Source organism: Sus scrofa, chromosome 16 (genome assembly GCF_000003025.6).
Source record: "Sus scrofa isolate TJ Tabasco breed Duroc chromosome 16, Sscrofa11.1, whole genome shotgun sequence".
NCBI lineage: Eukaryota > Metazoa > Chordata > Mammalia > Artiodactyla > Suidae > Sus > Sus scrofa.
Window position 1 is genome coordinate 36,860,646 of NC_010458.4, and position 22,820 is coordinate 36,883,465.

General features: G+C 37.5%; 1 long non-coding RNA gene across 1 annotated transcript in view; it reads left to right on the plus strand.

The window, feature by feature from the left end:
• LOC102159433 overlaps positions 1–22,820 on the plus strand; it is a 233,654-nt gene that overhangs the window by 58,630 nt on the left and 152,204 nt on the right. The window contains exon 4 of the long non-coding RNA XR_002339577.1: positions 15,523–15,720. This is a non-coding gene — a long non-coding RNA (uncharacterized LOC102159433). The remainder of the gene's footprint in view (positions 1–15,522; positions 15,721–22,820) is intronic.

Sequence of the window (22,820 nt, forward strand, 5' to 3'; positions counted from 1 at the left end):
CCTTGCCAAATTGGCAAAAAACAAGTATTATGAGTACTTAGCCATGAAGTTTAAACCAATTGCTTAGGGTAGTTACTTAAATGGGCATGACTGAGATACACCCTGATCTTAACCATTGCATAATATATAATGTGAATTTTTATCAAAGAACAGCATTTCTCTCTTTTTTCTCTTTCTTTTTTCTTTCTTTCTTCTCTCTTTTCTTTTTCTCTTTCTTTTTTCTTTCTTTCTTTCTTTCTTTCTTTCTTTCTTTCTTTCTTTCTTTCTTTCTTTCTTAAGAAAAAAGTTTTTAAGTTTTGTTCAGTGCCCTTTCAAAGTGAGTGGAAGGTGAGGGGGATAGATAGATATATTAACAAAAAAACCCTTCCATTCTTTTTTTTCTTCATTTCATCAGAATGTCATTGTATGTGGTAATGTTTTCTTATTTTGTTCTGATAAATCAGATAAATAGAAATTCTGGAAATTATGGGTCCAAGTAGTCTTCTTAGATATAAAGCCCATGTTTGTTTATAAAACACTAGACTTTAACCATTATCAATACGATAATAATTTTCTAGATTTGGGGTGGCCTTTTGACTAGAAAATGCATATGGAGTGTTTCAGTCATTGTTATAATAGTTATAAGCTCTATCCGCATAAATAAGACTAGTCTCAGTAGAAATTGAATAATAAAAAGTAGTGTAGGGTTATGCGGATCTTTCTTTCTTTTTTTTTTTTTTTTTATTATTTTCCCACTGTACAGCAAGGGGGTCAGGTCATCCTTAGATGTATACATTGCAGTTACAGTTTTTCCCCCACCCTTTCTTCTGTTGCGACATGAGTATCTAGACATAGTTCTCAATGCTATTCAGCAGGATCTCCTTATAAATCTATTCTAGGTTGTGTCTGATAAGCCCAAGCTCCCGATCCCTCCCACTCCCTCCCCCTCCCATCAGGCAACCACAAGTCTCTTCTCCAAGTCCATGATTTTCTTTTCTGAGGAGATGTTCATTTGTGCTGGATATTAGATTCCAGTTATAAGTGATATCATATGGTATTTGTCTTTGTCTTTCTGGCTCATTTCACTCAGGATGAGATTCTCTAGTTCCATCCATGTTGCTGCAAATGGCATTATGTCATCCTTTTTTATGGCTGAGTAGTATTCCATTGTGTATATATACCACGGATCTTTCTATATTCAGTTGTTTAAGTGAATGACCACAGCTTAGGGATTTCACTGATCTCCCAAATATGAGAGAAATGAGGTGGAAGGAATAGAGATTTCTCCCCTGATAATGGAAACAATAAGTTCCAACGGAAACAGCCTAAACAAAATCACATCCAAGTCCATAAACAATTGTGAAATTAAGGGCAGAGTTTTGGTTGCATAATATTGTTGACTGTTCTTTGGTATTGGAATTACAACAGTGGAGAATGGTAAATACCAAAAATGAGTGCTAAGTTTTGTTCGGTGGCCCTTCAAAGTGAGTGGAAGGTGAGGGGGATAGACAGATATATTAACAAAAAAACCCTTCCATTCTTTTTTTTCTTCATTTCATCAGAATGTCATTGTGACTTCATGATGGAAATACTTTGTATCTAGAGATCCAGGAATAAGTACCAAAGCCTCATGCAGAAGTAGAAATTGTGAAAGAATTAAAGTAGGGATCAAGAAGAAATAAAGACAGTTTTATAAAGAAAACTTATTGGTCTTCTTTGATTTTAGTTTCCCCCTGAAGATTCTGGTATCTTCTTTCTTTACTCTTCTTACTGTCTTTGTATTTTTAATCATCATTTTCCTGTTCCTCTCACTTGTAATTATATGTATTTATTTACGATAGTGCTTAGTCCTTTTTCCATCTCTACTGTGAGCACTTAAAAATCAGCAAATCCATGTTTTCTTATGCTGTTGTCATTTTCTCCTGCTAACCTTGGGACCTAGTACATACTCTTGATTGATAAAGAGAAATTGTCATATTCTAAATTAACACCCAGAGTGGGAGCTTGTTCACTGTTTCATGATGACCACCAAAGGGAAGGTAATAACTGACATTTGTGTGCCAGTTTGTTTGTGTGATGGCTAAGCAAGGAAACAGATCTGCTTTTGAGTCCAGGTTTCAGTGGAAACTAACTACCTATGGGTAACCTACATAATCCCTGTAGGCCTAGTATCATCACCAATAACATGGGGATAATAACAGTATGTATCTCTTTATGGGATTACAAGAATTAATTGAGATAATGTATGTAAGGCATTTAAAGTATTTGGCATATAGTTATATCCAATAAGTATTATCTGTGTCATCTTAATCATTATCATCATGATTGTACTATGCCCATATTTTTATGTGCTTCATTTCTTGAAATTTCCAGCACTTATTGATGTTGCCCTATTTTCTTTTTAAAAAGCTCCTGCTAAGCATGATCCTGGGCCAAATAAATATGTACTTCAGAACATGTCCATATTTTGATGAATTCTGTCATTTTATTTACAGGCACTGCTATGAAGGTCTTTATGAGCTTAACTGTGTGCCTGCTCCGTCTTCCACATTGAACATGTCACCATTTGGCAATACTAACTTTCACAAATTTCAGTTCATAAATAACTCTCACTTTCTCAATTGCAGTTTTATCACAGTATCTACTCGGAATTTTATCAGACTGGATGACATTTCTACTGCCCATGGTCCCTTTTTAGGGTTGTTTTCAACCATGCCCAAGCCCCAAGGTCATTTGGTGGTGACATGTTATAAATAGCATTGTTACCATAGTTGGATTAGAGTAGCTTGGAAGGGAAATGGATTACCTTTGGCTTGTAGTCAAGCATGGGTCACTTAAAATATTTACTAGAGCTGACAAAATACTCTTCTTTGGAGAAGTGATCACTTTCAGAGTAGGCATGCCTGACACCCAACTGGTGTGATTTAACCTATTCCAAGTAAATTGTAAAATCAAAAATATTTGTTGATAGCCTACTGTATCCTTTTATTGTGTTTTCATGCAGATTCTTCAAACATTATGACTATTCAACTATATAGGTGTTCCAAACCTAGCCTTGTCAATATGTAAAGTAAAATATTTACTTATTAAAAGGGTAATAAAATATAATCATAATGAAATATTTTGTTTAATTACTTGCCAACATGTTATCTTGTACCATCAGTGGGTAAGGTGATGGCCATTAATCAGAATTTCTTTCCAGCATTGCTCCCTCCTGACTCAGTGCAGCTGATTTGCCATAGTTCATAGAACAATCAGGGCCAGAATATTCTGGGGGTTAGTTATGTGTGCTGCTCTCTGGAATTTTACACATTTCTTCGGGGAAATCTCGACCTTAACCACCCTTCTTCCCTCCCGCCTCTGGGAACTGCTAAGGTGCTCTCTCTTCCTCCTTCCTCATTCTCCTTCTCTTTTTGCCTAGCCAGGTATCTTCTCCATAGGAATAGAGACCACCACATGAAAAAAAATTGGGAAGATTCAAATAAAAAGTACTCATGCTCTTGTAAAAGCTAATTTTATACTTTTCATTTGCATTACTTTTTATTTCTTCTTTCTTCCATTTTCCTGTTAATTCAAAGTTTAAAAAAAAATGGAATCCTGTAATACGCACTAGCTTGCATACAGAATGAATGAAAGAATGAAAGATTTTTTTTTTTTTGGCATTCTTCAAGTAAAATATTTAAAACAGTCAAGAGAGAGAAATATTCGCCAGTCTCTGAAATAATTTCAGTGATACAGTCAATGTGCACAGTAGCAATGGAATCAAGGGCCTGCCTAAGGCCTTCCTGGGAATTATCTTCTTTTTTTTTTTTTTAAAGAAAAATTTGTTTTTTTTTTTGTCTTTTTTTTTTTTGCTATTTCTTTGGGCCGCTCCCACGGCACATGGAGGTTCCCAGGCTAGGGGTCTAATCAGAGCTGCAGCCACCGGCCTACACCAGAGCCACAGCAATGCGGGATCCGAGCCGCGTTTGCAACCTATACCACAGCTCACGGTAATGCCGGATCCTCAACCCACTGAGCAAGGGCAGGGATCGAACCCACAACCTCATGGTTCCTAGTCGGATTCGCCAACCACTGCGCCACGACGGGAACTCCGGAATTATCTTCTTCATATCTGCTTTTGGCAGTCTGACCTCACTTGACTGGGTTTAACCATCTTTAAATAAGGTTGTTTGAGATTTAATTTGTTCAAGTATATAAATATTCTGTAGGTAAAATCTGTGTGTGTATATATATATGTATGTATGTAGAGCCTAGCATATGTTTATTCAATTAGTTTTAGGTTGCTGGTATATTTGTATACTCTGATAACAATTAATATTCCTTCACCAAAAATTTATAATGCAATATAAAATTGTACTTTGTGAATATTATAAATGGAATAACATTTAACCATTAATAATAAAACATCTATGGCACTAATTTATTCTTGACTTCTCATATTAACATTTATTAGATCTGCATACAATAGTTTTCTAATAAGTTTAAGGCAGAACTGTAATGATTTCAAGCAGAACTGTTATGATTTTACTAATTATTTATCAAAGGATGTTAAAATTTCCTTGTACTTTCTTCCTATTCAAGTCTGGATATGAATGAAAGGAACAAAAATAGATATAGCTAGGAGCATGAAAATAGAGGACTCTAAAGCAAAGTATTATAATGTATTAAGGATTATAGTTTTGATTCATAGATCAAAAATAATTAACTTGTACATCAATTTTAGTTTAATCATGTGACTGTTTAGCAGCCATAGCCATTAAAATATGCCTGTGACCTAAGATGAAGTAAGGAAAATGAAGTTAAAATAGAGCAAATTATTTTAATGCCTTATTTAAATTTTGATTTTTTTATTTGCCTTTAAGACAATGTATATCAAGTACATGAAATATTCTATTTTAGACTGCTGTCAATTAACATCAGCACTCCAAAAGATCTTGTTTATAAATACCAACACTGGAGTTCCCATTGTGGCTCAGCAGAAACGAATCTGACTAGGGACCATGGGGTTGTGGGTTCAATCCCTGGCCTCGCTCAGTGGATTAAGGATCCAGTGTTGCCATGAGCTGTGGTGTAGGTTGTAAACATGGCTTGGATCTGGCATTGCTGTGGCTGTGGTATAGGTTCACAACTACAGCTCCGATTAGACCCCTAGCCTGGGAACCTCCATATGCCATGGATGTGGCCATAGAAAGACAAAAAGACAAACAAAAACAAAAAACGATCGATTAAGTTAAAAAAAATAATGATAATAAATAAATACCAACATTTCCAATGTGAGATCTAGACCAGCAGGCAAATCATTAACGAAGTAATACAGTGCAAGATGACTCAACAAAATCATATTTTCAATTCACTCCACATTTCAATTTGTGCAGGCTATTTGATAACACATTAACAAATAATAATAAATTTCTCTCATGAGAATTTGGTCCAGTGTCAGTCTGACTTTGAAAAAAAGATCAAAGCTGCCCAGTCAAATTAATTCTGGGTTGACATTCTTGTCTTTGGACATTGAAATTTGACCTCTTAACACTTGATGTATTTATTGCTTTTCATTGCTTTTTGGATGATACATACCAGCTGAATATGTAGATATATGAAAGAGATTTGGTATTTCTGATTGGCCCTGTGGTACATTGTTCTCTTTGTGTCTCATATATATTTTTTTTCTGGCAAAGAACAGACAGTGAAAGAAGGGAAGCAGAAGGCATTCTGGTGTGACCTTTTGCTGACTCCTCAATAGTTTGGGTTTATAAGAGATCACAGATCAGAAAGGATTTTAAACTCTAGCACATCTGAGCCTCCAACTTCTGCTTGAACACTGTGACAAGAGTTTGAGATGCCCTTCCAAATATGGCTGGCTTAAGTTACAAAAAATGTTAATAGCTTTGACCTCTTCGACTATTATATGAAGAAAAGGCTGTACTCACTTAAGGGCCACCCTATTGTAATTTCTATCTTTGAAGTGAGTCACGTACTAATTTCCTCTCAGGAAAGTTTAAACCAAAATATGTTTAGTCAGAAGGATTACTTTTTACTCTAAGAAACCCAAACATTTGACATTTGGGCAATAAGATTAAAAGATAGCTAATTAATGCCTTCATTTGAAAAATGTGCTTGAAATACTGAACTAAATTACTATCAACCCACAGGGTCTTCACTTACCTTCCTGTGTTTATGTAAATAGGCATTCTCTTAGGAAACTGCATGAAAGTGAATAAAATGAAATTTATTATCAGTCATAACCACATGAGGCAGTAACTGATACAGTCATAAAAATAAGACATCTTTACTTCTGATTAAATGGGCCTATATAGAGCCCAGATACTATTTGACTAATGAAAGCATTGCTTATTAAACTCAGGACTGGCATATTAAGATTTAAGAATATGTGAAATGAGGACTTCTCAGAATTGTTGACTGTCATATCAGGATGATCATATTTTAGAAGTGTTCTGGAGTTCTAACTATTATTTGGTAAACAGAACCTTGTCCTAAATCATGCCTCTGATTGTATTGTAGGCCTTTTACAGAAAATAATAATGATGATTATAAAGAAACATTTATTAAATCTTTATTCCATTAAGGAATTTTTTTCTTTTTCTTTTTTAGTATCTTAGGCCACACTTGCAGCATATGGAAATTTCCACGCCGGGGATTGAATTCCAGCTGCAGCTGCAAACTACACCACAGCTGTGGCAACACTGGATCCTTTTAACCCACTGCATCAGGTCGGGTTAAAAATCCTCACCTTTGCAGTGACCTGAGCCACTCTGCAGGTGACCTGAGCCACTCTGCAGGTGACCTGAGCCACTGCAGTGACCTGAGCCATTGCAGTGACCTGAGCCACTGCAGTGACCTGAGCCACTGCAGTCAGGTTCTTAACCCATTGTGCAACAGTGGGAACTCCTCTATTAAGGAATTTTGATAAGCCTATGAGATTTAGCCATGGCTGTTTTTATATGAGGAAAGTTAAAAACTGTCAGAATCATCTCTGAGGCTGTTCCAGAGCCAAGGTATTCCTTTATGACCTGTGGCAATATATGTTGGGTGTGTAATTGATTAAAAATAAAAAGAGATGTAAATATATGCCTATTCTTCCTCTACTGTATTTAAATCTCTAAAGTCAGGATGGACCTTAGGTGTTTCATAGTTCTATTGCAGTGTTGATACGTACTATAATGGTATATCTTGCAAGCAATGGAGTGGTGGATATAATAGAATGTGCCAGCTCCTAATTTCTAATTTTATCTATCAAAGACATAGGATACAAAAAAGACTAAAAAGTTAATATTTTATGACTTTTCTATCAATGAAGATCCATGACTTCATGTCAGACTCTGAGTATAGCTAAGACATCCTTCTTACATCTCTCCATTTTCAGGTTCTGAGCTAGTAACATTGCCTGTAATAATTTTTATTTTTAATTTGTGTGTGTGTCTGTGTCTCTGTGTGTGTTTAGTGTCTGATAAAACTCTTCATGAATTGTTCTCAGTGGGGATAGTGGAGGAGCACTCATTTTTTATCTCCAGTAGCTAGTGAACCTAACCAAGAAGACATCCCTTTAGATAGATTGACTCGATTGATTCTATCAATATTGAATTCCAATTAATTAAAAAGGCAGATTTCCCAGAGAAGCTGAGAAACATCTTGGATGAAATACTGAGATTCTGAATTTCAGAGCTTGAACTATTCAGCTAATGGTGATTGAGTTTAACTTACTGCCTTTTATCTCATATGAATACTTGGATGCATTCTAGCATAGAGCTAGTTCTTAATAGTTGACAATTCTGTTTCTCAACCAAAAGTGTTGAATTCCAGGGGCTGACATGCTGAAGCAGATAGGACTGGAGTTTCCTAGAAAAGTGTATTTAAACCTTTGTGACCACAGTGCTAAATACAGTCTGTCCTACATCCTGACATTATGCATATGGACGCACATAACAGAAAGTTCCACACAACTGAAATGAGAACATCACAGACAATAATGACTGCTAAGACTTTTTGCTTGTGATTTACTCTGATTTGTTCTATTCTATTCTTATGTCATTTTTAATTGCCAACTATTTTTTCCCTTTTAATTGCCAACTATTTTTTCCCTTTTAATTGCCAACTATGAAAAAGTTTATTCATTACTTGATATATTCAAAAGAACACATATAATGTAAATACATTGTGAAGCACAGTAGCCCCCCTGCAGGATATTATGAACACAATTAAAGCCCTCTGTGCTCTTCCTGGTATCAAGCCTCTCCCTTTGCACAGAGATTATTACTCTCCTGAATTTCTTTTCATTGTACCCTTGCTTTTATTTTTAGATTTACCACATAGATTTGTATTCTCAATGTATTTCGTTTTGTTTGATTATAAACTTTAGATATTCTTTCTTGACTTGCTTTTTTTCCTCCCACTAAATGTTACATTTCAAAGATCAACCCAGGAGTTCCCGGTCATGGCTCAGTAGTAATGAACTTGACTAGTATCCATGAAGACGTGGGTTTGACCCCTGGCCTCACTCAGTCAATTAAGGATCCGGCCCATTGCTGTGAGCGATGGTGTAGGTAGCAGATGCGGCTCAGATCCTGCATTGCTGTGGCTGTGGTGTAGGCCGGCAGCTACAGCTCTGATTTGACCCCTAGCCTGGGAACTTCTAGTGCGGCCCTTAAAAAAAAAAAAAAAAAAAAAAAAAAGATCAACCCATATTCATTCAAACATTCATTTATTCAGCAAATCTTTACTGAATGCAGACTCTATGCCAGGTCGTCTGCCATGGGCTTGGTGTACATCATATAAACCACATTAGTATCCCTGCTCTCATAGAGCTTACATCCTACTAGGAGGAGACAGGCAAAAAGCAATAGATGTGATAAATAAGTAGATGATATATTAGAAAGTGAGACCTGATAAGGAAACATAGAGCAGGACTAGAAGAATCCAGAGTACTAAGGTAGCGGTAGATGGCAGTCTTCGAAGGCTTGTTCATGATGGGCCTTGCTAAGAAGGTTGCATTTGAGTGAAACAAACAACCATGGGTGAGCATAGATGTAGTTTATTTAGTTTCACAGTTGTCTAGTATCCAGTGGTATAAATATATCACTTAGTCCTTTCTCTTCTTTGCTTAATTATGGTATCATAAACATTCTTGTATTATCTCCTGGAACATGTGTAAGAATTTCTCTTGGAGTAGAATTTCTAGAAGATTATGAAGAATTTCTAGACGAGTATGCAAGATATAACTTCAGATACAGCAAAATTATTTTCCAGTGATTAACCAATGTATACTTCCACAAATAGTGTATAAAATCTCCTCTAGCTAACGTTCAAAATTATCAAACTTGGCGTTCTTGCTGTGGCACAGTCCAGCTGTGGGGGCTTGAGTCATTGCAGAGGCACAGGTTTGATCCTGGCCCAGTGCAGTGGCTTAAAGATTCTGGTGATGGGGCATAGGTTGCAGCTGTGGCTCAGATTCCATCCCTGGACTGGGAACTTTCATATGTTGCAAGTGTGGCCATAAAAAAATGATCAGACTTTAAAATTTTGTCAGTGGTGGCATAAAATTATTTTTTCGCCTTTACCTCTTTTCTGTTGAAGTGAGTATTTTTTAATATAAATGTTGCACTTCCTTGTTTCTTTTCTGTTCATGAGTTTTGCCTATATTTCTGTCAGGTTATTTCTATTTTTTTCTGATTGGTTTATATAATCTAGATGATCTTTTAACTTATTCACATCTGCAACAACTTTTTTTTTTATTCAAATAAGGTAATATTCACAGGTCCTGAGACTTCAGACATGGACATATCTTTTTGAGGGCTAACATTCAACCCACTAGAGCTTATGAATAGTCCTGGTAACCCAGCACTACGTTTCTTGTGTTCTTTCATTTCTGTGCAAAACCCCTGCTAATTTGAAACTGATGCCATCTTGTTATGGGATTTTATGCCCTTCCTCTTTGCTTTAATTTTCAGTATTCCTCCTCTTTCAAATTTGTATCTACATGGATAACTCAATCAATATCCAGTCGCTCAGAGTTCCTTGTGGTGCAATAGGTTGTGGATCTAGTGTTGTCCCTGCAGCAACTCTGGTTGCTGCTGTGGCGTGGGTTCAATCCCTGGCCAGGGAACTCCCACACTCCATGGGCGCAGCCAAAAAACAATCCAGTTTCTCAGTCTCTTCCTGACATCACTACTGTCTCACTGCCTCTCCATTTGAGGCAGCCCACCCCCACCCAGGACTATCCTGGGGCCTTATGACTCCAAGTTGGTTTTATTTTAATTCCTTTACCTTTAAATGTCATCTTGAAATTCAACAAATGAAAATGCCCTTCTGGATCTCATATTCACTTACCTTTCCCACATAAGTTCTTCAACAACCCTGAGACCTAGAGTCTCTTGATCCTTCATTTTTACCTGTTTATAAGCCCCTGAAAGTGCTTAGTAACTGATAGCTGGTGGCGGTAGCAGAGGGATTAATATCCGGATTCATAGTCCATCAGTTTAACCACTACTTCCTTGCCAACAGTCTCAATTCTCTTGTCCCATCAGCCTTTCATGCTCTTACCTGACCAACTCCAAACTTAAATTAGTTACAGCAAAATCAAGTAGTCCTTGCCCTCATGGGCCCCCAGGCTGGTAGCAGAGAGAGATGTGGGTAATGAAAAGTGTCAGTAGTGTTCTAAAAGTGAATGTACAAGATGCTAGTTTGGGGGAGTAAGTATCCCTGTCGAAGGGACATTTAAACTGAAGCCTAAACAGTGCTAAGAACTAGTTCAATGAAGAGTGAGGAGCAGAGCACTAGCTGTTGGAGAAACATGCACAAAGATCAGCTTAGCAGGTGATGGGGCCTCAGTTTAGATTACTTTCTCTGTGGAGCCTTCCCTGGTCTCCCCTCCTCCCCTCAGTACACCTCCCTAGGAATCACCGGTTCTCCTTTCTTGGCATGGTTCACAGTATGTTGTATTTGCCTGTTTTCTTAAATGTCTTCCCCAATGGCTCTGGAAAGAATTTTGTACTTGACACATTCCCCATAATATCTCAATGTCTACACAGTATGTGGTACATAATAGAGTCTCAGTGAAATTTGTCAATTGATAATAGACCAATGAGAGTAAAGTACTCAAAGGGCAACACCTCTCTGGAGAGAGATGGAGGCCAAGTGATTTGCTTTGCTTTTGTGGTGGTCATATTGATGGGACCTGTTCAAATCAGTGAATTCAAGGCAATGTGTTTATTTATTGTAGAGTGTGGATGTTACTGTAGGCATTGTTGAAATGTCACTTATTCTCACTCATATGGCATAGTAATATTACTCATTTCATTTTTTAAAAATTCTGTTATAGTTTACTTACGATGTGTTAATTTCTGCTATACAGCAAAGTGATTCAGACACACACACACACACACTTTTGATACTCTTCTCCATTATGGTTTATCACAGAATATTGAGTGTAGTTCCCTGTGCTATACGGCGGGATCTTGTTGTTTATCCATTATATATATAACAGTTTGCATCTGTTAAACCCAAATTTTCAGTTCACCCCTCCCCCACCCTCACCCTCACTCTCACCCCCACTTTGGCAACCACAAATCCATTCTCTGTGTCTGGATATTACTCTTATTTATCTGAGAAAATCCCATACAAAATAAATAGGGTATGTTTAGGCAGATAGAATATTCAGTCCAGTAAGGCAAGACCATTGTTTTTATATATGTGTATCATTAGAAGCACATATTTTAGTTCTCACTAGGTCACTGCATAGGTTTCAGGCTCTGTAACCCTCAGGGATTTAGACATCAGTCCCCAGAATAGCAGTTCTCAGCAGTACCTCAGTGTGTCGTGGTCAGCTCTGAAGTAATGACACCAAAAAATGGCGCTAATGTGCTCAGAGCTCTCACAGCTTTACCCTCATTTTGGAAGAAAAAGAGGGAGTTGGGTGGAATGGGAATGTGAATGAAAACAAACCATTAGCACATTGCCTCTGGGATGAATGATAGCCCTTTCAGACAGATTAATGCAGTTATAAGCTTAAACAAGAGCCCTTTAGAGGAAAGAGGTTAGGGGGAGAGGTGCTGTTTAGATTGGATATAATGACAATCTTTACTTTTATGTTGTGGCATTAGTAACAATTTCACTTCTAATAGTTAACATCCTGAAGTATTTTCAAAGCAAATCTCATAATTTTGCTGTAAAGCCACCAATTTTCTAGTCACCCTAGGGGACAAAAAGGTAGACTGGCCCACTTTCTGCACTGAAAATGGAAACACTCATCTCCAAAAATTCCTGATTTTTAGACATTGTGGCATTTCCATCAGTGGAGAAAGAAGATTGGACGTAGGCTTCTTGACGTATTTCTTCTGCAAGTTGAGTTAGCACAGGCTGGTCCCAGCAAGGTGCTTTCATGTCAGCATTTGTAACTTTGGCTTTAGTTACCTGTATAGTAATATCAATTAGGTAAAAACCGAGACTGTCATTAACATATTTCTGTAATCATTAAGGAGCAATGGAGTGGAATGAACATGAGAATGAGAGTTTGAAAATCTCAATGCTTTCATGAGGAGCTGCTATATAAAATAACTAGAGATTTTAGAAGAACTACTGTAGGTCTTGAGTATCACACTGATTAGCTGATCTCAAGCTGTGGCTCCTGATAACCGTTAAAGCCCACTCAGTAGGGAACAGAGAGAGTACTTAGGTAGAGCTCTACATTAAGACTTCCACTAGGGAGTTCCTGTAGTGGCTCGGCAGGTTATGAGAGCCTGACTAGTATCCATAAGGATGTGGATTTGATTCCTGGTCTTGGCCTCATGCAATGGGTTGAGGATCCAGTGTTGCCATGAACTGTGGTATGTAGGTCACACACTCAGCTCAGATCCCAAGTTGCTGTGGCTATGGTATAGATTTGACCCCTAGCCTGGGAACTTCCGTATGACTCAGGTATGGCCCAAAAAAGCAACCAAAAAGAAAAAAAAAAAAAAAAGGCTTCCCCTTTAACTAGAATCTCCACTTTCATCTCCTTTTATATAAGACTTTCTTAGAACATTTTCTTTGGAGAAATGGTTCCTCTGTTCATTTCTTTTAAAATGGTGGACTAGGTGATCTCTCAGGGTCTTTGTTGCACTTACATTCAATTACTTTGTTCTAATAGCATTTTCATAAATTCACATATTAAATCCTTTAGAAATGTAGCTTACGATGTTTCCAGAATAAGACTTTAAAAAATTTGTCAGGAAAGACCATTTTACTTTATGTCATAAATGCCCCAATCTGGAGTTTATCTTAAAAATAAGAGTAAAAATGTTTTGCTTATTTTAGAGCCTATCATGAATATTCATATGAAAAATATATGTTATCCTCAGAATAGAGTGCCAAAAAGCACAAGAAGTACCTACTCATTTTTCTGCGAATAATTTACTGAAGGCTAATTAAAAACATTTTTTCCAACTAAAGAGTATCTAGTATGTATCTAGTATGTACCAGCCAGGTGGTGATAGGCTTTGAAAATTAAAGAACCAAAAATGTCCCCAACTTTGAAGAATGTAGCTGAATGGGGAAGACAGATACATGGACAGTTATCGCATAGTGATGAGGTATATGTGTGGAGAGAAGTATATCATATATATATATATATTTTAAAAGTGTTAAAGCATGGTGATTAAAAGCATAGGGTTTGTAAAATATTTCACTTAAGCTTATTATGATTCACATTTAATGGCCTGGAAAGAATAAGGAGAGCATTTCTCCTTTTTTAGTTTGATGATACCTGTAGTATAATGGGCTGAAATTTCCCAATTTCTCATGGCATGTGGAGTACATGAAGAAAAGTCCATAATAATAGAAAAAAAAAGAACATTAATCCTTAAGGCTTGGGAAATGGAACTAAATATATTTAACTATATATATAGTTATAAGGTAATCAGCTTACTTAAGTTAAACATCAGTCGGTCAAATGTATTTTTTTTTTTTTGTCTTTTTTTGCCTTTTCTAGGGCTGCACCCATGGCATATGGAGGTTCCCAGGCTAGGAGTCTAATCAGAGCTGTAGCTGCTGGCCTACACTACAGCCATAGCAATGCAGGATCTGAGCTGCATCTGCAACCTACACCAAGCTCACAGAAATGCTGGATCCTTAACCCACTGAGCGAGGCCAGGGATCGAACCCACAACCTCATGGTTCCTAGTTGGATTCATTAACCACTGAGCCATGATGGGAACTCCCAGTCAAATATATTTTTAAAGAAGAGAAAGGGGTTCTTTTTAATAAGGAATTTAAGAAATTCATTCCAATTCTTCTTTGTAATTTTTTCATCTCAACAGCATGTTTTATTTTACACTTTTCTTCTATGAGTTCTCATAGATTAGGATCTCTGCTCAATTAATAAAACTTTGTAAATATACACATTGTAGACAAAAAAAAAGGCATGCATTGAAACAGCATTTATGGGTAACTCTTTACAGTGTAAGATGTATATGGACATTTATTTTTGTAATGTATGCGAACAGATAATAGTAGGCGTTTCCATTGTGGCTCAGCAGTAACAAACCCAGCTAGTATCCATGAGGATGCAGGTTCGATCCCTGGCCTCAGTCAGTGGTTAAGGATCTGGAATTGCTGTGAGCTGTGGTATAGGTCGCAGATGCAGCTCGAATCCTGTGTTGCTGTGGCTGTGGTGTAGGCTGGCGGCTGCAGCTCCGATTGAACCCCTAGCCTAGGAAACTCCTTATGCCAGAGGTGCTGCCCTCAAAAAAAAAAAAGAAAGAAAGAAAAAAGAAGAAGAAGAAGAGAGTCAGGTTTTGAGCTTTGCCTTCCTCTACTGTGGCACACCGTGCAGCATGGGCAGACATCACCTGGTCCTGTGGTCAGTGGGGCTCTGAGGGCTAGTGCACCTGTGGATACTCTGTGGGTGATAATGTCTTTTGTTCCTAAGTCAGGAGTCTTATGTCTTCTCACAGCATTCAGGAAACAGTGAGAACCTGATTTGTTGGCTTACAAGAGAGTAAAATCTCAGAACCTTCAGAGTTCTTGATATTAGACACTGAGGTAGAGATTTAACCTGAGCCAGAGGATCACAGCTTTTTAAACCATATTTTCTTTCTTTTCCAATGGTTTACTATGAAAAATATTAAGCATACAGCAAGGAGAGCACCCCATACTCACCACCTGTATTATACTAATAGCACTTTATTATATTGTAATACTTTTTTATGAAAATAAAAATTAGCATTTTTATTTTCTGTTACAACAATAACTGACATTTATACTTCACAGAACTTTGGGCCTCATAATTAGAAGTCAGATGCTAAGGCTCAGAAAAGTTAAGGATCTGGCCTGCAGCCCTGTTGCTAGGAATCCTCTCAGCTGCTTAGTCCTCTGACTCTCTGTTTCTAGCTTGCGGTAAAAGGGTACATGTTCATTTCACAAGGTCAGGGAAGAATTGCATTCTTCCCAGCTTTCTATATTGAGATGAAGAGTGTTTAAACCTGAGATAGGGCTGAACATAGAGTCTGGATTATTGTCCGGTTTAATCTGGATTTTCTTTCTTTGGAGATTTAGGAACATCCTGAACTTGGAAATGGATACTCCTTTGGGATGCCCCTATATCAGCTTTAGCTGAGACCACCAGATTTGTCTGCATGGGAAACACTACTGTTACTCTGATAGGCATCAAGTTGGATCCCTGAAGCTTCTCCAAGATGTTTTCAAGCCACTAGGAAGTGTTTTTGCCATCACCACAAAGAGGAGGATGTGAGTAGACCAAGATGCCCTGGGATGTAAGGAAGGAGAGGCTGTCCTGTCAGGGAGGTCTATTGTGAAATGAAACTAAAGTATGATACTTTAGCTAGTTGTGAATTAAATGGCATTTATGATCTAGCCTGAGCCCCATTCAAAATTCGTCATATTATTTTATAGGAAACATATTAAGTAAACTTTTGGTTGGAGATAAATTACAATATTTTTTTCTTTCTTTTTTTTAACAAGTGGCTGCACCTGTGGCATATGGAAGTTCCTGACCAGGAGTCGAGCCACAGCCATTGTAGAAGCAACACCGAGTAGTTATGTTGTGAGCCACACGGGAAGTCCGATAAATTTTAATTTTATCTTTAACTTAAATTATAAATTTAACTTGGAGATAAATTGTAAGTACATATGAACCTTCAGCTTTGACACCAATGCTTATAACTTTAAAAATATGTAATTCTTATTATATGCATATGTATCATAATATACCAGCCAGAAACAAACCTTATTGAGTTACCTGTATAATGTGTTCATTTTAAACTCCAGGATCTTTTTCACAATTGTCATAGGGTCCATTCAATGAGATTCTTCTCTCAGGGTTTATAAAAACAACAATACTGTTGACTGATAATATAAATATAAAACTTGTACTTTTCACATTGGAAGTACTAAAAATATTTGTTGACTAAATGGATGAACGAACTCATACAAGAATGATTACAGATGAATAAGAGACACCATATTTTGTCACTTCTAAGATGTACTTTTTCACGTTGTAATTAATATCTCTGAATTTACGATATCTTAAGTTGATAATGTTAGCAGCATTTTTTTTCATATAAAAATTAATGATACATCTTAGAATAATTTTTTACACTCAATGAAATGTACTTTGTACCTCTACTTTACCTGTATAACATACTCCTGGTTGGTAGGCCCGTCCCTTCATTACAGTTAAGAGATACTCTATTCATTTCTTCTTTCTTTCTCTTTCTTTTCTTTCTTTCTTTCTTTCTTTTTCTTTTTGTCTTTTTAGGGTTGCACCTATGGCATATGGGAGTTTCGAACTGGAGCTGCAGCTGCCAGCCTATGCCACAGCCACAGCAATGCCAGATATGAGCCATGTCTCTGACCTACATCACAGCTTGAGGCAACACCAGATCCTTTAACCCACTGAGCAAGGCCAGGGATTGAACCCATGTGCTCATGGTACTAGTCACGTTCTTAACCTGCTGAACCACAATGGAAACTCCAAGAGATGCTCCTTTCATTTCCTATAATTCACAATTTAAAGTGGAACATGTTCATCAGCTTTTCTTTTAATAGCTTTGAATATGTGTACCTACTACCATTCATTTATATGGTGAGTATGGCCAAAACCTATCTCTCTTCTCTGATAAGCACTCTGCAGAATTGTCACCTGCAACTACTTGCTGACATAGGAATGACAATGTGGTCTTTACTAGCACAGAGTAAAATGTGGTCCTTCATGAACCACCTGGATTTTAGACTGAGCTCTACCTCAAGAAAATTACCCTGTTCTCAGCGGCCACTTCCTATGTCACTCTATGAAGGGTTCCATCATCTCTACAGCATCTGTGGTTTAACTTCTTAGCTTTTGACACCCACTTCTGTGTGGGTTCCATTATATGTCTTTATGTTCATTATTTAAGTTGCTATTGGAGTGGGTGGTGATATGCTGTCTAAATTGTCATGGCAACCAGAAGCTCATTTTTCTAATCTTGTCATCAGCTGTTAATTGTGACTTTTACAAATTCATTATATAAAAAGACTCCATGTGCCAGATCGAATCAATCTTGTATGAATTACTTTTTTTTCCCCAAAATATTTTAGGATCAGATTCCAAACTAATTTCATTGATAAGTGTGTCAATAGTCCAAAGACAATGACTGCTTAGTGAGGTTGGGGCAGTAATATGTCCAATTCAAAACCCAGAATCCCAGGCCATTTGTCTAGTTTATTTCTCTCTTTTTAATTTTCTGTGATAATTAAACCTAATTCCAGAGAGTTTATAAAAATAGAGTACTCATATCATAGATGCAGTACTTTAATATATCAGCCTAGGGAGTCACTGGCTTATTCTTTGCAGATTGAAATGAGTCCTTTTAATTTTTTTGAGAATTATATACCTTCTCCTGGCAGTGGTATTAGTGGTACTTATAAGACATACAAAGTGCTGTCTCTTCTTTCTCTCTCTCTCTCTCTTTTTTTTTTCTTTTGCTTTTTAGGGTAGCACCTGTGGCATATGGAAGTTCCCAGGCTAGGTGTTGAATCAGAGCTACAGCTGCCAGCCTATGCCACAGCCACAGCAATGCGGGATCCAAGCCTCATCTGGGACCTACACCATAGCTCACGGCAACACCAGGTCCCCGGCCCACTGAGCAAGACCAAGGATCAAACCTGCATCCTCATGGATTCTAGTCTGATTTGTTTCCATTGTGCCAGGAAGGGAACTACCTCTCCTCTTTTAATTTTTGGAATATAGAGCAGCTGAGGGGATGGAAGCCTAATGACTAAATATCTTAATAGAATCTAAGTTGAAACTAGAAATATTTGTGCTTTCATGAAAGATTTACTTTATAGTGGTCAAGCTACTGAAATGATTAGGTTTGAATTATTGCCTTTGCATTTGATGGGCCTGGGTTTGTATAAAAGCAGAATGATTATGGTTGTTTACTTTGATCTGATTCATGATAACCTCATTGGATATCAAATTTGATGGCGGACATGCTGTCTGAGATTTACATTGCATCTGAGTAGCCTCTAGCATGTAGGGAACAAGATTAGTATTTTTGGCCTGATAGCTCAGTGGCTAGGACAGTACAGAGATACTTTGTACCATATGTTATGAACTTTGGAATGTGCATTCTTTAAATATTTTATGAACCAGCAACTTACTAAGCAATATCCTAGCTGATTTTTTTTTATGGTTTTTTTGTAGGTTTTTTGTTATTACTGTTCTTTATGCCATATGTTTTCCTTTTCATTTAAAGGCTCTCTGGATAATTCAGGTAAATGAGAAATGAGTGTGGCTTCATAATACCTGATTTGCTGCTAGGCTTAAATTCTTTAAGCTTGTGATGCTTAAACAGGGGTGCACATCAAAGAAAATCTGAGGAGCATTATAAATAAGAATGTTAAAGACTCTCAGACCTCCTGACTCAGAAGCCTCCAGAGGCAGGACTCTGGATGTGTCTTTTAAAGTAGATTTCAGGTGCCTCAGGCCCTTCGTTCTGGCTCAGAACCCCAGTCCTACTAAATATTCTGTTACTGATTTATATAGTGTATATAATTTGTGTTTCTAGATTTAAAAATTTCGAGAAATCCTCATTCATGGAATCTTTCTAAATTTCCAGTTCGAAAGCCAACTTTTGATTCTACTCATACCTCTACATTCTCTTACATTTGTGTTGCACTTTACATTTAGCAAAATATCTTCATTTCATCCTCACCCCTCTCTTGTGAGATAGACCATGGCTGAGGTGCATGAATGTGCAAGTTGGCTCACAGCATGTGATCCCCATGGGGCCTCAAAGCTGGTCCACACTCTGAGCACTAAGCTGTGAGCCTGTACCAGACTGGATTAGTGTAGAGGAATTTAAATACTTAGAAGATGCCTACTTTTAATTCTCACAGAGGCATGTCATGGGCCAGTGACAACCCAATATTATTGTCCCTCCCCTTTTTTTTTTTGGTCTTTTTTTTGCCTGTTTTTCTAGATCCACTCTTGTGGCATATGGAGGTTCCCAGGCTAGGGGTCTAATTGGAGCTGTAGCCACCGGCCTACGCCAGAGCCACAGGAACGCGGGATCTGAGCCGCGTCTGTGACCTACACCACAGCTCATGGCAATGCTGAATCCTTAACCCACTGAGCAAGGGCAGGGATAGAACCCGCAACCTCACGTCTTCTAATTGTTAACCACTGTGCCACGACGGTGACTCCTATTGTCCCCTTTTAAGACATGAAGAGCTTGAGAGTCTCAGAGAGGATCACGGCTCTTCCAAAGTTTCACAGTTAATGAGTGGCCAGTTCAGACAATGTTACTTGAGTGCTTTTCTGTTGTTCCAAAAATTATTTCATGTATATTCTTTGGGATACCCCTGTAATTCCATCAAATAGTTTACACATGCTCTGGTTGTTCATTAAAAGTGGTGCTTGGCTGTGTAACTACATAGAGTGAATTTCTCTTTGATCAGGAATAATTTATTCAATGTTGATTGTGGCATATATATATATATTATTACTATTCCTCAAATGAATTTATCACATCTGTAGTTGTATAATGGTCATAATAATCCAATTTCACAAGATTTCCATCCCATAACCCAAGCACATCCACCCACCTCCAAAACTGTCTCCTCCGGAGACCATAGTTTTTCAATGTCTGTGAGTCAGCATACGTTCTGCAAAGAAGTTCAGTCTGTCCTTTTTTCAGATTCCACATGTCAGTGATAGCATTTGATGTTGGTGTCTCATTGTATGGCTGACTTCACTTAGTATGATAATTTCTAGGTCCATCCATGTTGCTAAAAATGCTGGTATTTCATTCATTTTAATGGCTGGAGAATATTCCATTGTGTATAGGTACCACATCTTCTTGATCCACTCCCCTGTCAATGGACATTTAGGTTGTTTCCATGTCTTGGCTATTGTAAATAGTGCTGCAGTGAACATTGGAGTATGTGTGTCTTTGCGAGTCGTGGTTTTCTCTGGGTAGATGCCCAGGAGTGGGATTGCTGGATCAAATGGTAGTTCTATGTTTACTTTTCTGAGGACTCTCCATACTGCTTTCCACAGTGGTTGCATCAGTTTACAATCCCACCAACAGTGTACTAGGGTTCCTTTTTCTCCACACCCTCTCTAGCACTTATTGTTTTAGATGATGGCCATTCTGGCTGGTGTAAGGTGGTACCTCATAGTGGTTTTGACTTGCATTTCTCTAATAATGAGTGACGCTGAACATCTTTTCATGTGTTCTGTGGCCATCTGTATGTCTTCTTTGGAGAACTGTCTGTTTAGATCTTCTGCCCATTTCTGGATGGGACTGTTTGTTTTTTTGGTATGGAGCTTTAGGAGGTGTTTATAAATTTTGGAGATGAATCCCTTGTCCGTCAATTCACTTTCAAAGATTTTCTCCCATTCTGTGGTTTGTCTTTTCATGTTGTTTAGGGTTTCCTTTGCTGTGCAGAAACTTTGAAGTTTGATTAGATCCCATTTGTTTATTTTTCTTTTTATTGTCAATATTCTAAGAGGTAGATCTGAGAAGATGTTGCGTTGTTTGCCATAGAGTGTTTGGCCTATGTTTTCCTCTAAGAGTTTTATAGAATCTGGTCTTATATCTAGGTCTTTAATCCATTTGGAGTTTATTATTTTATATGGTGTTAGGGAGTGTTCTAATTTCATTCTTTTCCATGTGGCTGTCCAGTTTTCCCAGCACCACTTATTGAACAAGCTGTCCTTTCTCCATTGTATATCCTTGCCTCCTTTGTCATAGATTAGTTGGCTGTAGGTGAATGGGTTGAATTCTGGGCTTTCTAAACTGTTCACTGATCTGTATTTCTGTCTTTGTGCCAGTAGCATATGGTTTTGGTGACTGTTGCTTTGTAGTATAGTCTGAAGTCTGGGAGTCTGGGATGTCTTTGGCTATTCTGGGTCTTTTGTGCTTCCTACCAAACTTTGAAATATTTTGTTTGAGTTCTGTGAAAAATGTCCTTGGTAATTTGATAGGGTTGCATTGAATCTGTAGATTGCCTTAGGTAGTATAGTCATTTTGACAATATTAACTCTTCCAATTCCTGAGCATGGTATGTCTTTCTATCTATTTGTGTCATCTTTGATTTCTTTTATCAGTCTTCTACTTTTCAGAGTATAGGTCTTTTGTCTCTTTAGGTAGGTTTACTCCTAGGTATTTTATTCTTTTGGATGCAATGGTAAATGGGATTGCTTCCCTAATTTCTCTTTCTGATCGTTCACTGTTAGTGTATAGAAATGCCATCGATTTCTGTGTATTCATTTTGTATCTTGTGACTTTGCCAAATTCGTGGATGAGCTCTAACAGTTTTCTGGTAGAATCTTTAGGATTCTCTAGGTATAGTATCATGTCATCTGCAAATAGAGATAGTTTTACTTCTTCCTTTCCAATATGGATTCCTTTTATTTCTTTTACTTCTCTGATTGCCGTGGCTAGGACTTCCAGAACTGTGTTGAAGAATAGTGGCAAGACTGGACATCCTTGTCTTATTCCTGATCTCAGTGGGAATTCTTTCAGCTTTTCACCATTGAGAATGATGTTCGCTGTGGGTTTGTCATATATGGCCTTTATTATGTTGAGGTAGGTTCCCTTTATGCCCACTCTCTGAAGGGTTTTTATCAGAAATGGGTGTTGGATTTTGTCAAAGGCTTTTTTCCATGTCTATTGAGAGGATCATATGGTTTTTCTTCTTCAGTTTTTTAATGTGGTTTATCACACTGGTGGATTTACGGATATTGAAGAACCCTTGCATCCCTGGGATAAATCCCACTTGATCATGATGTATAATCCTTTTAATGTATTGTTGGATTCAGTTTGCTAGTATTTTGTGGAGGATTTTTGCGTCAATGTTCATCAGTGAAATTGGCCTGTAGTTTTCTTTTTTTGTGCTATCTTTGTCTGGTTTTGGTACCAGGGTGACGGTGGCCTCATAGAATGAGTTTGGGAGTATCCCTTCCTCTGCAATTTTTTGAAACAGTTTCAAAAGGATAGGTGTTAGCTCTTCTCTAACTGTTTGATAGAATTCGCCTGTGAAGCCACCTGGTCCTGGACTTTTGTTTGTCGGAAGTTTTTTAATCACAGTTTCAATTTCAGTTCTTGTGATGGGTCCATTCATCTTTTCTATTTCATCTTGGTTTAGTTTTGGAAGATTGTACTTTTCTAAGAATGTGTCCATTTCTTCTAGGTTTTCCATTTTACTGGCATATAGTTGCATATAGTAGTCTCTTATGATCCTTTGTATTTCTGTGATGTCCATTGTTACTTCTCCTTTTTCATTTCTAATGTTATTGATTTGAGTCCTCTCTGTTTTTTGCTTGATAAGTCTGGCTAGTG